Below are 15,394 nucleotides of genomic sequence, written 5' to 3' on the forward strand. Positions count from 1 at the left end.
AAAAGGTGCAGTTAAGATATCGTGGCACTGTGGTGTTCAGGGTGTGGAGTGAGTGTTTGCAGTACTGGATTTCCTGAGGCAAGACTTTTCATCCTCCCCAAAAATAAGATGCTGAAGAAAGAAAAGATGTAGCACTTTATTACATCTCTCGGAGGAATTATCCAAACTGCTTCACGTAGGGTAAAAACTGTACACAGCAAGACTCCAGAACGAGCACTGAGCTGAATGAACAGCCATTTGCGGTTAGTCGTGTTGGTTGAGGGAGGAATGTTGTCCAAGAAACCGAGAGGTCTTCCAAGTACTGTGGGCTCTTTGATATCCACGTGAAACTCCGGAACATGAAGGTGGGGCATCACTTTAACATCCCAGTCAGGACAACACCTCTGACAATGTAGCACTCCCCTCAGTGCTGCACTAAAGTGCCTGGCTCCAATTGACAACCTTTTCATGCAGTGCTTACTGACCTACATTGGCTCCTGGTTAGGCAACACCTCGATTATAAAATTCTCATCTTGCTTTCACATCCCTCTGTGGCCTTGCCTGCTCCCTATTTCTGTAATCACCTCCAGCCTACAGCCTTCCGGGCTATCTGTGCTCCTCCCGATTTTAATCACCCCACCATCGGTGGCCGTGCCTTCAACTGCCTGGGCCCTAAGCTCTGGAACTCCCTCCCCAAACCTCTCCGCCTCTCTCTCCTCCTTTAATACACTCCTTTAAAACCTACCTCTTTGACCAAGCTTTTGGGCATCTGCTCTTCTATCTCGGTGTCAAATTTTGTCTGATAACGCTCCTGTGAAGTGCCTTTGGATGTTTTACTACATTAAAGGTGTTGTTGTCTAAATCTGTTTGACTTGGAGGTGAGTTCTACCATCAGAGCCATGCTGACACTCGAGGTTGGTCATGTTCAAGAAAAAAGACAGTCTAAACAAAATCAACTCTAATTTACATTAGGAAAAGAACATGTTACAATTTACCAATTTCAGTCCACACAACCTGCAGGGCGAGTTTGCTACTGCCCATGTGAGAATGACTTCATATCCTTATTGTTCATGTTACGATGATGTGGTTGGTTGGCTTTCAGTCTGTTGTGAGGGCGTTCTATGGAAATTTCCATACATTGCACTCTAATCTCCTCAACTCATCTAGGGATGGGCAGTGAATACTGCTTTGTCAGTGTGGCCTGCATCCCAAGAACAAATTAAAACCCCATTGCATCCTATGATGATGAGATATGGAAGAGTAATGTTCTCTGTAAAAGGAACTGTCCTTCAAAGCTCATCATCAAAGGCAGTCCCTCGAAGCGAGGATGACTTGCTTCCACGCCCAAAGCGGATAAGTTCACAGGTGTTTCAATGATATTCCGGATCCCGAACTACATCCAGAAGGGTGGAAGATGCCTGTGCGTGGATTTTTTTAACGTGTGGTGAATGTTACACACCAGCCACCACACGGGCTTGACAGAGCGAGGTCTTGGTCCAGTGGCAAGGGTTAACCAGGATGACTGGAGAACAGCTCTGCTGCACGGACCTAGTGCGCACACACATATCGCAGTGTGGGCTGGGCCCGTGCTGCCCCTGGGCCCTCGCCTCTCCTGGGCCCCGAACACTCGCCTCTCCTGGGCCCCGAACACTCGCCTCTCCTGGGCCCCGATCACATCCCTTTATGAACTCTTGCCACTCCTTCGCCCCCGACCTCGCCGCTCCTGCTGTACCTGCCCGCACTACAGTCAGCCATCGCCCTCCTGCAGCAGCATGCGCTGCTCTCTGCAGTGGGATACCGCCACACGCTGCTCCCTCTAATACTTCCATTGGAGGCAGTTCAGTGAAGGTTCATGAGGTTGATTCCTGAGATGAGGGGGTTGCTTATGAAGAATGGTTGGGCTGTGTGTGAGAAGGAGCTGCCTGCATCGTTCCTTGCGTTCTGGGTGGAGGAAAGCTCACATTGGTTCTGGCTGGTTGAAGAATTTTGGTCTGCTGCCTGCAATAGATGTACTGTGTGAAACTCCTCACATCCTCACTGCCAGGCTGTGTTTCCATTGTTCACCTGGGGGCCGCTCTCATTGAATGGCGGAACAGGCTCGAGGAACCGAATGGCCTCCTCCTGACAGTGTCACCTGTGCCTTAGTGGGCAGCATCCTCACCTCTGAGTCAGAAGGTCATGGGTTCAAATCCCATTCCAGGAACTTGAGCACATAAATCTAGGATAACACTCCCAGTGCAGTGCTGAGGGAGCGCTGCACTGTCGGAGGTGCCGTCTTTCAGATGAGACGTTAAACCGAGGCCCCATCTGCCCCCTCAGGTGGATGTAAAAGATCCCATGGCACTATTTCGAAGAAGAACAGGGGAGTTCTCCCCAGTATCCTGGTCAATATTTATCCCTCAATCAACATAACAGAAACACAGATTATCTGGTCATTATCACATTGCTGTATGTGGGAGCTTGCTGTGCACAAATTGGCTGCTGCGTTTCCCACATTACAACAGTGACCGCACTCCCAAAAGTACTTCATTGTCTCCAAAGCACTTTGAGATGCCCGGTGTTCGTGAAAGGCGCTATATAAATGCAAGTCTTTCTTTTTCCTGTTCCTAAGACTAGCAGAACCCCCTGTGGCAATCTATGCAAGCTCACACTGTGTCCGTGAGCTGACCCCAAGACCTCTCTCAAAGCTCCCCCAACACTAGGATCTTTTCTCCCAGCTCCTTTACAACCAGTGAAGGTTTCCCCCCAAAATCAGATCCCACTCAAATACTTGGGCTGATTGGGGCTGAATGTGATTGCAGCTTTTACATTTCCTTGTGAACCGTCTGATTTATACAAGGGGCTGATTCCATGACTAGCACGCTCTGCAAACAGCACTCCACGCCAGGAGCGCCCGAACAGGAAATCAGCCGGACAAACTTTGTACGCAGTGTTGCTGGGGACTGTAATCTTCACAGGGGGCTGGTGCTTTTAGACAAGGATGAGGAGGACACCTATTTAAAAACCGGTTTTGATCCAAGTCCTTTTAATTCTAGATGCAATGTTGATCATATAACAGTAATTAAACAGCAACATTACCGGTCGGTGTGAAACGATAATGGTATCCCCTTCAGAGAACTGTACCTTGCAACCCAGCTGTAAATCACTCTGCTCTGTGCTAGTCTCCTCTTTAATTAAACATTTATTTTGTGTTTTTGGTGGAAAAGCTTCTGTGGTCTGAGCTTTCAGTAGTCTCTTATGCATCCAGATGGTGCACAACACACATGATTACAGGAAAGATGAAGTTGAAATGGAATGACTTAGCGCAGGGGTATGTAATTAGTTTAACTGGAAGCTCATTTACCGGTCATGTTACTAACCCCGGGGCTGCGGCCCCAAGTGGGATTTCCTGTCACGTTGGGTGTCAGACACTCGCTCGGGACCTGCCCCACTCCTCCAGTTAAAATTGGGGCTACAGTGTTCATGTGCTTTTCCCCATCTGTAGTTGTTTGTCACCGAGTTTCCTGTCACACCACTGAGACGGGCAGGCTCCCTCTCTCTCCTTTTAAGATGCTCCTTAAAACCTATCTCTTTGACCAAGCTTTTGGTCACCTGCGCTAATTTCTACTTATGTGGCTCGGAGTCAAATTATTATTTCATAACCCACCTGTGAGACAGACGCCTTTGTTCGTTTCACTATGTTAAAGGCGTTATATAAATGCAGCTTGATGCTGTATAAATGCCCGTTGTTTTGCTGTTGTACAGACCTGGTAAAATAGCAGGCACGTCAGTTGAGCAGCACAGTGACCAGTCTTGAATCAGCACCACAGGAAAGTTGTGTAGTAACAGCAAGCCTCCCTGCTACTCTGCTGTTTGTGTCTGACCACACTGGGTCCCAGCTCAAACTGCTATCTTCCGGCTTCCTATACCGTTCCTACATCACAGCAGCGACTACACTCCAAAAGTACTTCACTGGCTGTAAAGTGCTTTGGGATGTCCGTTGGTCGTGAAAGGCGCTACAGAAATGCAAGTCCTTAGCTGCAACGCTGCTCTCAGCCCCGCTGCTCCCCAGCTCTTGTTTGTCCCATTGGGCTCGAGCGTCACTCTGTCTTCCCGTTGGCCGAAAGTTATTCCAGCGGCAAACAATCTCGGGGTCCAGAGGTGAAGGTTCCGCTGTCGGCCATTTGCTGGAAGAAAAGAAATTGCATCAATCTAGCACCGTGCTTCCTCAAGTCATTTCGAAGCTTCACACACGCTCAGTGTGGGCAAATCGTTCACACCTGCTCAGTGTGGGCAAATCGTTCACACCCGCTCAGTGTGGGCAAATCGTTCACACCCGCTCAGTGTGGGCAAATCGTTCACACCCGCTCAGTGTGGGCAAATCGTTCACACCCGCTCAGTGTGGGCAAATCGTTCACACCCGCTCAGTGTGGGCAAATCGTTCACACCCGCTCAGTGTGGGCAAATCGTTCACACCCGCTCAGTGTGGGCAAATCGTTCACACCCGCTCAGTGGCTCAGGGCAAATCGTTCACACCCGCTCAGTGTGGGCAAATCGTTCACAGGCAGGTGAGGCCTCGCTTTAACGTCTCATCCAAAAGACAAGGGGCTGGATTTTCGGCTTTGCTGATTTCGGGAGTGGGAGGGGAAGGGGGGAAAGGCGGGGCGAGGGGGAGTCCGGGGGAGGGGGAAAGGCCAGGGGAGGGGGGAAAGGCGGGGCGAGGGGGAGTCCGGGGGAAAGGCGGGGCGAGGGGGAGTCCGGGGGAGGGGGGAAAGGCAGGGCGAGGGGGAGTCCGGGGGAGGGGGGAAAGGCGGGGCGAGGGGGAGTCCAGGGGAGGGGGGAAAGGCTGGGCGAGGGGGAGTCCGGGGGAAAGGCGGGGCGAGGGGGAGTCCGGGGGAGGGGGGAAAGGCGGAGCGAGGGGGAGTTCGGGGCGTGTGAATGGAACCCACAACACTTTGTGACTCCAACAAGTGCTGCCAAGCTGTGACTGGGAGTAGCCCAGGGTGTGTGTATAACCTGCATGATTCTGCTTGAAGTAGGGCCTACTGTGCTCAATTAAAGTTAAGAAAGCATTCATATATTTCTAATCCTTAATGCTCTGGGACAGTTAGAGAACAGACAAGCTCCTCATAACATGAAATCTGAAGCTGGAACCCCAGATCTTTAAATATGTTTTTCTGAGCATTTTACATTTCTCCTACATTGTAGGACGGTGTGTGTCGCTGGTAAGGTCGGCATTTATTGCCCATCCCTAATTGCCCCTTGAGAAGGTGGTGGTGAGCCGCCTTCTTGAACCACGGCAGTCCGTGTGGTGAAGGTGCTCCCACAGTTCTGTTAGGGAGGGAGTTCCAGGATTGTGACCCAGCGACGATGGAGGAACGGCCGATATATATCCAAGTCGGGATGGTGTGGGACTTGCAGCTGGAAGAAGTGCAGCTGGCTCAATAACATTGGCGTTGTTTTCTACATGGTTAGGGTTTGAGCCGGTGATAGATTTATTTTGTTGCTTGCTTGTCCCTATTCCAATGAAGTGGGAATGTAGTTTGGGCTTTTCAGAGTGAAGTTTGTTCCAATGCCGAGTTGTGAAGGCCTGCAGCGATTGTCGGGGAATGTCTCCTGACTGAGCGCGGGAGGGGGAGAGGGGGAGGAAGTCTGGTATTTATTTCAGACCAAAGTAGTTTGAGGAAGCCTTGGGGGTAAACTTCATCAAGTAGGGGGAAGGAAACCCGTCTTGAACTCTCGACTATATTTAGTCATTGCCTCATGCAGAGTGAATCAGCACCATGGGCCTCCGCCATAAGTACATCAGAAATAGGAGCAGGAGTAGGCAATACGGCCCCTCGAGCCTGTTACATTAGAAACATAGAAACATAGAAAATAGGTGCAGGAGTAGGCCATTCGGCCCTTCGAGCCTGCACCACCATTCAATAAGATCATGGCTGATCATTCCCCCAGTACCCCTTTCCTGCTTTATCTCCATACCCCTTGATCCCTTTAGCTGTAAGGGCCACATCTAACTCCCTCTTGAATATATCCAATGAACTGGCCTCAACAACTCTCTGCGGCAGGGAATTCCACAGGTTAACAACTCTCTGAATGAAGAAGTTTCTCCTCATCTCAGTCCTAAATGGCCTACCCCTTATCCTAAGACTGTGTCCCCTGGTTCTGGACTTCCCAACATCGGGAACATTCTTCCTGCATCTAACCTGTCCCGTCCGTCAGAATCTTATACGTTTCTATGAGATCCCCTCTCATCCTTCTAAACTCCAGTGTATAAAGGCCCAGTTGATCCAGTCTCTCCTCATATGTCAGTCCAGCCATCCCTGGAATCAGTCTGGTGAACCTTCGCTTCACTTCCTCAGATTAGGAGACCAAAACTGAACACAATATTCCAGGTGAGGCCTCACCAAGGCCCTGTACAATTGCAGTAAGACCTCCCTGCTCCTATACTCAAATCCCCTAGCTATGAAGGCCAACATGCCATTTGCCGCCTTCACCGCCTGCTGTACCTGCATGCCAACTTTCAATGACTGATAAACCATGACACCCAGGTCTCATTGCACCTTCCCTTTTCCTAATCTGCCATTCAGATAATATTCTGCCTTCGTGTTTTTTCCACCAAAGTGGATAACCTCACATTTATCCACATTATACTGCATCTGCCATGCATTTGCCCACTCTCCCTACCTGTCCAAATCACCCTGCAGCCTCTTAGCATTCTCCTCACAGCTCACACCGCCACCCAGTTTAGTGTCATCTGCAAACTTGGAGATATTACCCCCAATTCCTTCATCCAAATCATTAATGTATATTGTGAAGAGCTGGGGTCCCAGCACTGAGCCCTGCGGTACTCCACTAGTTACTGCCTCCCATTCCGAAAAGGACCCGTTTATCCCGACTCTCTGCTTCCTGCCTGCCAACCAATTCTCTATCCACGTCAGTACATTACCCCCATTACCATGTGCCTTGATCTTGTACACCAATCTCTTATGTGGTACCTTGTCAAAGGCCTTTTGAAAGTCCAAATACACCACATCCACTGGTTCTCCTTTGTCCACTCTACCAGTTACATCCTCAAAAAATTCCAGAAGATTGGTCAAGCATGATTTCCCTTTCATAAATCCATGCTGACTTGGACTGATCCTGTCACCACTTTCCAAATGCGCTGCTATTTCATCCTTAATAATAGATTCCAACATTTTCCCCACTACTGATGTCAGACTAACCGGTCTATAATTACCTGTTTTCTCTCTCCCTCCTTTTTTAAAAAGTGGTGTTACCATTAGCTATCCTCCAGTCCATAGGAACTGATCCAGAGTCGATAGACTGTTGGAAAATGATTACCAATACATCCACTATTTCTAGGGCCACTTCCTTACGTACTCTGGGATGCAGACTATCAGGCCCCAGGGATTTATCGGCCTTCAATCCCATCAATTTCCCTAACACAATTTCCCGCCTAATAAGGATATCCTTCAGTTCCTCCTTCTCACTGAACCCTCGGACCCCTAGTACTTCCGGAAGGTTATTTGTGTCTTCCTTCGTGAAGACAGAACCAAAGTATTTGTTCACTTGGTCTGCCATTTCTTTGTTCCCCATTATTAATTCACCTTAGGAGCAGGAGTAGGCCATTCGGCCCCTCGAGCCTGCTCCACCATTTAATACGATCATGGCGGATCTGATCAGGGACTCCGCTCCACTTTCCCGCCCGCTCCCCTTATCCCCTTATCGTTTAAGAAACTGTCTATTTCGGTCTAAAATTTATTCAATGTCCCAGCTTCCACAGCTCTCTGAGGCAGCGAATTCCACAGATTTACAACCCTCTGAGAAGAAATTTCTCCTCATCTCAGTTTTAAATGGGTGGCCCCTTATTCTAAGATCATGCCCTCTAGTTCTAGTCTCCCCCATCAGTGGAAACATCTTCTCTGCATCCACCTTGTCAAGCCCCCTCATAATCTTATACGTTTCGATAAGATCACCTCTCATTCTTCTGAATTCCAATGAGTAGAGACCCAACCTACTCAACCTTTCCTCATAAGTCAACACCCTCATCTCCGGAATCAACCTAGTGAACCTTCTCTGAACTGCCTCCAAAGCAAGTATATCCTTTCGTAAATATGGAAAACAAAACTGCACGCAGTATTCCAGGTGTGGCCTCACCAATACCTTGTACAGCTGTAGCAAGCCTTCCCAACTTTTATACTCCATCCCCTTTGTAATAAAGGCCAAGATACCATTGGTCTTCCTGATCACTTGCTGTACCTGCATACTATCCTTTTGTGTTTCATGCACAAGTACCCCCAGGTCCCGCTGCACTGCATTACTTTGCAATCTTTCTCCATTTACATAATAATTTGCTCTTTGATTTTTTTTTCTCCCAAAATGCATGACCTCACACTTTCCAACATTATACTCCATCTGCCAAATTTTTGCCCACTCACTTAGCCTGTCTATGTCCTTTTGCAGATTTTTTGTGTCCTCCTCACACATTGCTTTTCCTCCCATCTTTGTATCGTCAGCAAACTTGGCTACGTTACACTCAGTCCCTTCTTCCAAGTCGTTAATATAGATTGTAAATAGTTGGGGTCCCAGCACTGATCCCTGCAGCATCCCACTAGTTACTGGTTGCAAACCTGAGAATGAACCAATTATCCCGACTCTGTTTTCTGTTAGTTAATGCTAATCCTCTATCCATGCTAATATATTACCCCCAACCCTGTGACACTGCTCATTTACATTGATTTGCATTTCAGCATACCTCAGAGTTCGGTTGCTACTGCAAAGGTGGCACTTCCTTTGTCAAAGATAAACAAAGGCATTTATATAGTGTTTGCTGTGGCTCAGTGGGTAGCACTCTTGCCTCAGAGTCAGAAGGTTGTGTGTTCAAGTCCCACTCCCAGTGCAGTGCTGAGGGAGTGCTGCACTGTCGGAGGTGCCGTCTTTCAGATGAGATGTTAAACCGAGGCCCTGTCTGCTCTCTCAAGCGGGCATAAAAGATCCCATGGCACTATTTCAAAGAAGAGCAGGGGGAGTTCTCCCGTGTCCTGGCTGATATGTATTCCTCAATCAACATCACTAAAACAGGGCATTGTCTCATTGCTGTTTGTGGGAACTTGCTGTGTGAGAATTGGCTGCTGTGTTTCCTACATTACAACCGTGACTACATTTCAAAAGTACTTCATTGGCTGTAAAGTGCTTTGGGCCATGAAAGGCGCTATATAAATGAGAGTCTTTTCCTGATGTGTGGGTCTCAAGCAGCCAGCTTCACTCAGCTGGACCATTGAGAGGCCTGGCAGTAGACTGGAACCATGCCAGCGTCCTTCAACATTGGCACCCACATTTCCTGATGCCCCTGTGACCTGTGCCCCGTGAGGCTTTTGTGCTTTGTGTCTACAGTGTAGTGCATAGTATCCAGCCCGAGTTTGAACCGAGATCAAACGGGGGGAGATCAAATTAGGACTAACATCAATTGGAAACATCTGCTTGAAGGCGTATTCATTAAAAATCTTCCAAAAGCACAGATTTAAGATAATTGGCAAAAGAACCAGCGGGGGATACAGAGAATTATTTTTTTTTAACGCAGCAAGTTGTGATCGGGAAGGGCGGTGGGAGATTCAATGGTCTCTTTCAAAAGAGAATTGGATATATGCTTGAAAAGGAGAAATTTGGAGGGCTATGGGGGAAGCGTGGGGGGAGTGGGACTAATTGGATAGTTCACAGAGCAGGCACAGGCACAATGGTCCAAATAGCCTCCCTCTGTGGGCCACGATTGTATGAAACCTTGCTGAAAAAATGTAGTGGGTGTGCTGTGTGCCATTGTGTCCATGGGCACCGTGTCAGTTCATCTGGAAGGGGATCTGTTGCGAATGGAAAAAACTCTGCAATGTATTTTAATGACCGTACCTGCTGCATTATTTAGCTCCAGGTAACTTCAGTCTGCTTTGTGTTGTGACTTGCAAACGGCTTTTGTACACTTTGCAAAATGAAAAAATGCATCGGAGATCTGACAGGAATAGTAACGAGTTGATTCTCTCAGAAAATGATTTTGAGCGCTCCTTCCCGCAATCCATTAGTCTTATCAGGGGTCACACAGCTGCATGAAGCCAGGGTCATCTTGTTATGTTGGCAGGTGAATATTTCATGTTGCAACAGCTTTGTGTAATGTTTCATAAGATCTGATTTTTAAAGAAAGAAAGACTTGCATTTATATAGCGCCTTTCACAACTACCAAATTTCCCAAAGTGCTTTACAGCCAATGAAGTACTTTTTGGAGTATCGTCGCTGTTGTAATGTGGGAAACGCAGCAGCCAATTTGTGCACAGCAAGCTCCCACAAACAGCAATGTGACAATGACCAGATAATCTGTTTTAGTGATGTTTGAAATAGTGCCGTGGGATCTTTTACATCTACCTGAGAGAGCAGACGGGGCCTCGGTTTAACGTCTCATCCAAAAGACGGCACTTTCGACAGTGCAGCACTCCCTCAGCACTGCACTGGGAGTGTCGGCCTAGATTTATGTGCTCAAGTGCTACCCACTGTGCCACGACTGATACTAATGTTAAAAGAAATTCTGACAGCTGATGAGAAACACAAATATCTGGAATGTTCTGAAGGCTGCTCATTCCTCAAGGAAATGTTTTCTGATTTTGCATCACATAACCTTTTGGTTTGGTCCTCCGAATGAATATCATAGTCTTTCCAGCACAGAAACAGGCCCTTTGGTCCAACAGGGGTCCGTGCTGGAGTTTATGTTCTGCTAGAGTCCTTCCTCCCTACTGCATCTCACCCCATCAACATATCCTCCTTGTCCTTTCTCCCTCGGGTTTGTCTCGGATGCAGTTAAACACATCTATGCTAGACTTGCTCTTCTGCCCCAACCTCAACCCCATCACCACTGAAACCCTGCTCTCACCATATCCAGATTTGACTATTCCAAGGCTGACTTTGCTGGCTTCCAGCACTGCCGTGGGATCTTTTACATCTACCTGAACAGGCAGACAAGGCCTTGCTTTGACGTTTCATTCGGTTGACATAATTTATCTTGACGCACATTGGCGACAGCATGTTTCGGTGTTTTCTGAGGATATTTGTAACTCGGTGAAAAACCTGGAATAAGTCTATGCGGGACAAAGTCGTGTAGGAGCCTTGGTTAATGGCACTGGACTGCCAAGCTCAGTGAAAGTTAATAAATGACTAAGGTTTGGTGTTGTGAACTCTATCAACAGAGAGTTCAGCAGCTGGGTGACGTACACCCTCGGATCGATGGGTTTAGTTTCCACTGCCGTCAATAGCCGTCCACATGGCGCTGGGGCCTTGATGTGTCTTTAATACTGGTGAAGGGCAGCCTACCAGCAGGCATCCAAAGCTTCTGCCTGATGCAGACAATACTTAATATGAAAATCAGAGTCCTGTGATGTAAATAGGTGGCCAAATGAACCTGATGGCTATTTTAGGTTGGAACTGGTTGAGCCTGCATGGTGCACGGAAGTAATCTGGGCCGCTGCCACACCAGGGCCTCCTCCCTCCGCGATCGCAGCCCCCTCCTCCCCTCGCCCCCAGGTAACTTGCCTTGTTGGCGGCCGCACCAGTCTGATCTTTAGGCCTTAATCAAGATCATCTGATTGGCTCGCCTGCCAAATTTAAATAAGGGCCGGGGCCTCAAAATGGCCGGTGGGGGGCCTCTTTGCTGTCGTAATGGGCGGCTAACCAGCGCCCAACTGCCAAGATCGGTGCCAGTGATGTTCTTTATGGCGCTGTCGTTTTAAAAACCGTTAAATGTATGTTTTTGCTTCCCTGATATCGGTGCAACGTTTTCGGGTTTTTTTTGTGTTTTGAAAAAAAATTTGGGGGCATTAAAATCATAAATTTTACAAGTGCCCCCTATCGGTGCAACGTTTTTGCCGTCTTGAACACACCACCTGCAACTCCGATCAGTAACTCCTCCTGAGCATGAGCCAGGTGTGCTGCTCCCCCGCATTCACATCTCGTAGTGCAGCTGGCCCGCTCCGTAAACCAGCTGCGGGATAAATAGATCCCGCCCTTCTGTGCACGTGCGGACTGGCTGTGTCACTCTGGACTGCGTGTGTGTGCGCGCGTGTGTGTGCGCGCGTGTGTGTGTGTGTGTGTCTACAAGAAGGCCAGCATGGTGATGGTGGTGATGTCAGTGACCAGGTGACACCATGACTGTGCTACAGAGATTGTGGCTGCTGTTGGAACAAGAAGCTTCTGGTCATAAACAGCAACTGGGCAAACTTAGGGGCGTGGGGAACAAAAGGGACTTCTGAGCGACTGGTCGTAAAAAATAAATAAATAAATAAACCGCGTGCCTTCAGCAAGTTGATCACCACTGCCTGCGCTAGGCCTACACGTTGGGAGTTAGTAGAGTAAGAAGAATACACAGCCGTGGCTCAGCACTCTCGCCTCCGAGTCAGAAGGTCGTGGGTTCAAGTCCCACTCCAGAGACTTGAGTTGGTACTCCCAGTGCAGTACTGAGGGAGCCCCGCACTGTCAGAAGGGCAGTATGAGGGAGTGCCGCACTGTCGGAGAAGCAGTACTGAGGGAGCCCCGCACTGTCGGAGGGGCAGTACTGAGGGAGCCCCGCACTGCCAGAGGGGCAGTATGAGGGAGCGCCGCACTGTCGGAGAAGCAGTACTGAGTGAGCCCCGCACTGTCGGAGGGGCAGTACTGAGGGAGCCCCGCACTGTCGGAGGGGCAGTACTGAGGGAGCCCCGCACTGTCGGAGGGGCAGTACTGAGGGAGCCCGCACTGCCAGAGGGGCAGTACTGAGGGAGCCCCACACTGTTGGAGAAGCAGTACTGAGGGAGCCCCGCACTGTCGGAGGGGCAGTACTGAGGGAGCCCCACACTGTCGGAGGGGCAGTACTGAGGGAGCGCCGCACTGTCGGAGGGGCAGTACTGAGGGAGCGCCGCACTGTCGGAGGGGCAGTACTGAGGGAGCGCCGCACTGTCGGAGGGGCAGTACTGAGGGAGTGCGACACTGTCGGACAGGTCTATCCTCGCGGGAGGATGTAAAATATCCCATGGCACTATTTTGAAGAAGAGCTGGGGAGTTCTCCCCGGTGTCCTGGCCAATATTTATCCCTCAGCCAACACCTATCATCATTATCGCATTGCTGCTTGTGGGAGCTTGCTGTGCGCAATTGGCTGCTGCGTTTCCCACATTACTGCAGCGATGACACTTCAAAAAGTACTTCATTGGCTGTAAAGTGCTTTGGGACGTCCATGGTCGTAACAGGTGCTATATAAAGTCTAGTTCTTTCTCATTAAAGCACATGGACTGCAGCGGCATCCAAGGCAATGTGAGATGGGAAATAAATGCCGGCCCTGGCAGCGATGCCCACATCCCATGAATGAATAAAGTCTATAAATATGTCACCAGAAACCGAGGCAGCGACAGCCTTGTTTATTGGCACCAATGAGCTGAGTCGCTGGTCTGGTCCGGACTCTCTCAGACCAGAAAGGTGGCTGCTCACCATGTTGAGGAACATCGTGACCACGTTTCCATCAGCGGTTTAAAAGTCTCTGTTTCTGTACGCTTCTTCCCGTGCTCCCCTCAACCAGACGCCCAAGTGTTGGGGGACCATTCCTTCAGGACCCCAACGGTGGCCTCCTGCTGCCTGAAATCCTGTCCCCACCCGTCCGCATTCTGTCGCTTTCGGCCAGCGAGCAGATCCATGAGGCCCAGGTGTTCAATCCCCGCCAGGCTCCACGTGGCCGGGCGCTGGTCCATTTGCCGCCTGCCTTGTCCCCATCCCGCGTGATTCCCGCTGGGAGGTCAAATCTAGGCTGCTGGGCGATCCGAATCGAACACAGACCGAAGGTGACAGAGTGTAATCCCCAATCTTTTGTGTTAAATTGTCTGTCAGGATCCTGGCTCCTGCTCTCGAGTGACCGCGGTGGTACGAGTGTATGTCCAGCGAGGGGCAGAGTGATGCCGATACCCGCCAATACTCGCTGCCTCGGTTCACAAGTGATTGCCGATTTCATAGAATAGTGCAGCACAGCAGGAGACCATTCGGCCCATTGAGTCCGCGTGGCTCTATCGAAGAGCGATCCCGTTATTCCCCCTCCCCCGCTCTCCCCATAGTCCTGTCATTTTTTTCTCCAAGTATTTATAAAATTGCCTTTTGAAAGCGACTATCGAATCTGCTTCCACCGCCCTATCGGACAGTGCGTTCCAAATTCTATCCACTCGTGTTTTAAAAAAGACTGTGTTTTCTCGTGTCGCCTTAAACCTGTGCCCTCTGGTTCTCGACCCTTACCCTCAATTAAATCTCCTGTCGGCCTTCCCTGCTCCAAGGACAACAACCCCAGCTTCTCCAGTCTAAAGAAAGAGAGACTTGCATTTATATAGCACCTTTCATGACCAACGGATGTTTCAAAGCGCTTTTCAGCCAATGAAATACTTTAGGAGTGTGGTCACTGTTGTAATGTGGGAAACGCGGCAGCCACTTTGCGCACAGCAAGCTCCCACAAACAACAATGTGATGATGACTCAGATAGTCTATCCATGTAACTATAATCCCTCATCCCTAGAACCATTCTTGTAAATCTCTCCTGGACCCTCTCCGATTTGGGTGATGCGCCAGGTGACAACTGGCCTTTGCCTCAACGTCTTAAAGTAATATGGGGGCAGAGCGAAAAAGCAAGTGTTTTATGTTTTAGCCTGGATTCTTGTTGCTGGTTTGAATTTGAATCTTGGGGGCACATGCATCCTTACTCCAGTGCAACGGCACTAAAACCTTCAGTCCAGAAATAGTCAAAGGAGGAGCGGATCTGGAGTGTGAGTACGTGGCTCCGATGCTCAGGATTCCTTGGATTTTTCTTAGTTTGAAGTTTTAGAGGAAGCAAGATGTTTCCTGTAAAACACAAGAAGCCAATAATTGCCAACCTTCACATTTGTCCTGTTTGTGTGTGGGGGTAGGGGGGGGGGGGTGGTTTGGCTGATTTGTTGAACATAAAATGTTCTCGGTCTATTGGTGCACTGTTTTAAACTTGTCTCTCGTTATTTGATGTACACAGCAATATTACATTTTTGTCTTGGGTAACTTGGCTTTCAAATACTCGTTGGTCAGGGGACACCATATGAGCAGAAAGATTACAGCACAGAAGGCCTTTCGGCCCATCGTGTCTATGCTGACTCTTTGAAAGATCGATCCAATTAGCCCCACTCCCCTGTTCTGTCCCCATATAGCCGTGCAAATGTTCCCCTTCATTTATTTATCCAATTCCCATTTGAAAGTCACTATTGAATCTGCTCCCACCGGCCTTTCAGGCAGCGCATTCCCAATCACAACAACTCGCTGAGTGAAACATGTGTTCCCTCGTAACTCCTCTAGTTCTTTAGCCAATAACCTTGGGACATGGGACAGATTTAGCCGTCTCTTGTGCTGCCGGTGGGAGTGCGATCTGAAAAT

General features: G+C 49.1%; 1 protein-coding gene across 2 annotated transcripts in view; it reads left to right on the forward strand.

Moving 5' to 3' along the window:
* Positions 1-15,394, forward strand: part of rassf3 (Ras association domain family member 3) — a 256,502-nt gene that overhangs the window by 164,928 nt on the left and 76,180 nt on the right. The gene's annotated exons all lie outside the window — the stretch shown is intronic.

This window comes from Pristiophorus japonicus, chromosome 15, assembly GCF_044704955.1.
Source record: "Pristiophorus japonicus isolate sPriJap1 chromosome 15, sPriJap1.hap1, whole genome shotgun sequence".
NCBI classification, from domain to species: Eukaryota; Metazoa; Chordata; class Chondrichthyes; family Pristiophoridae; genus Pristiophorus; species Pristiophorus japonicus.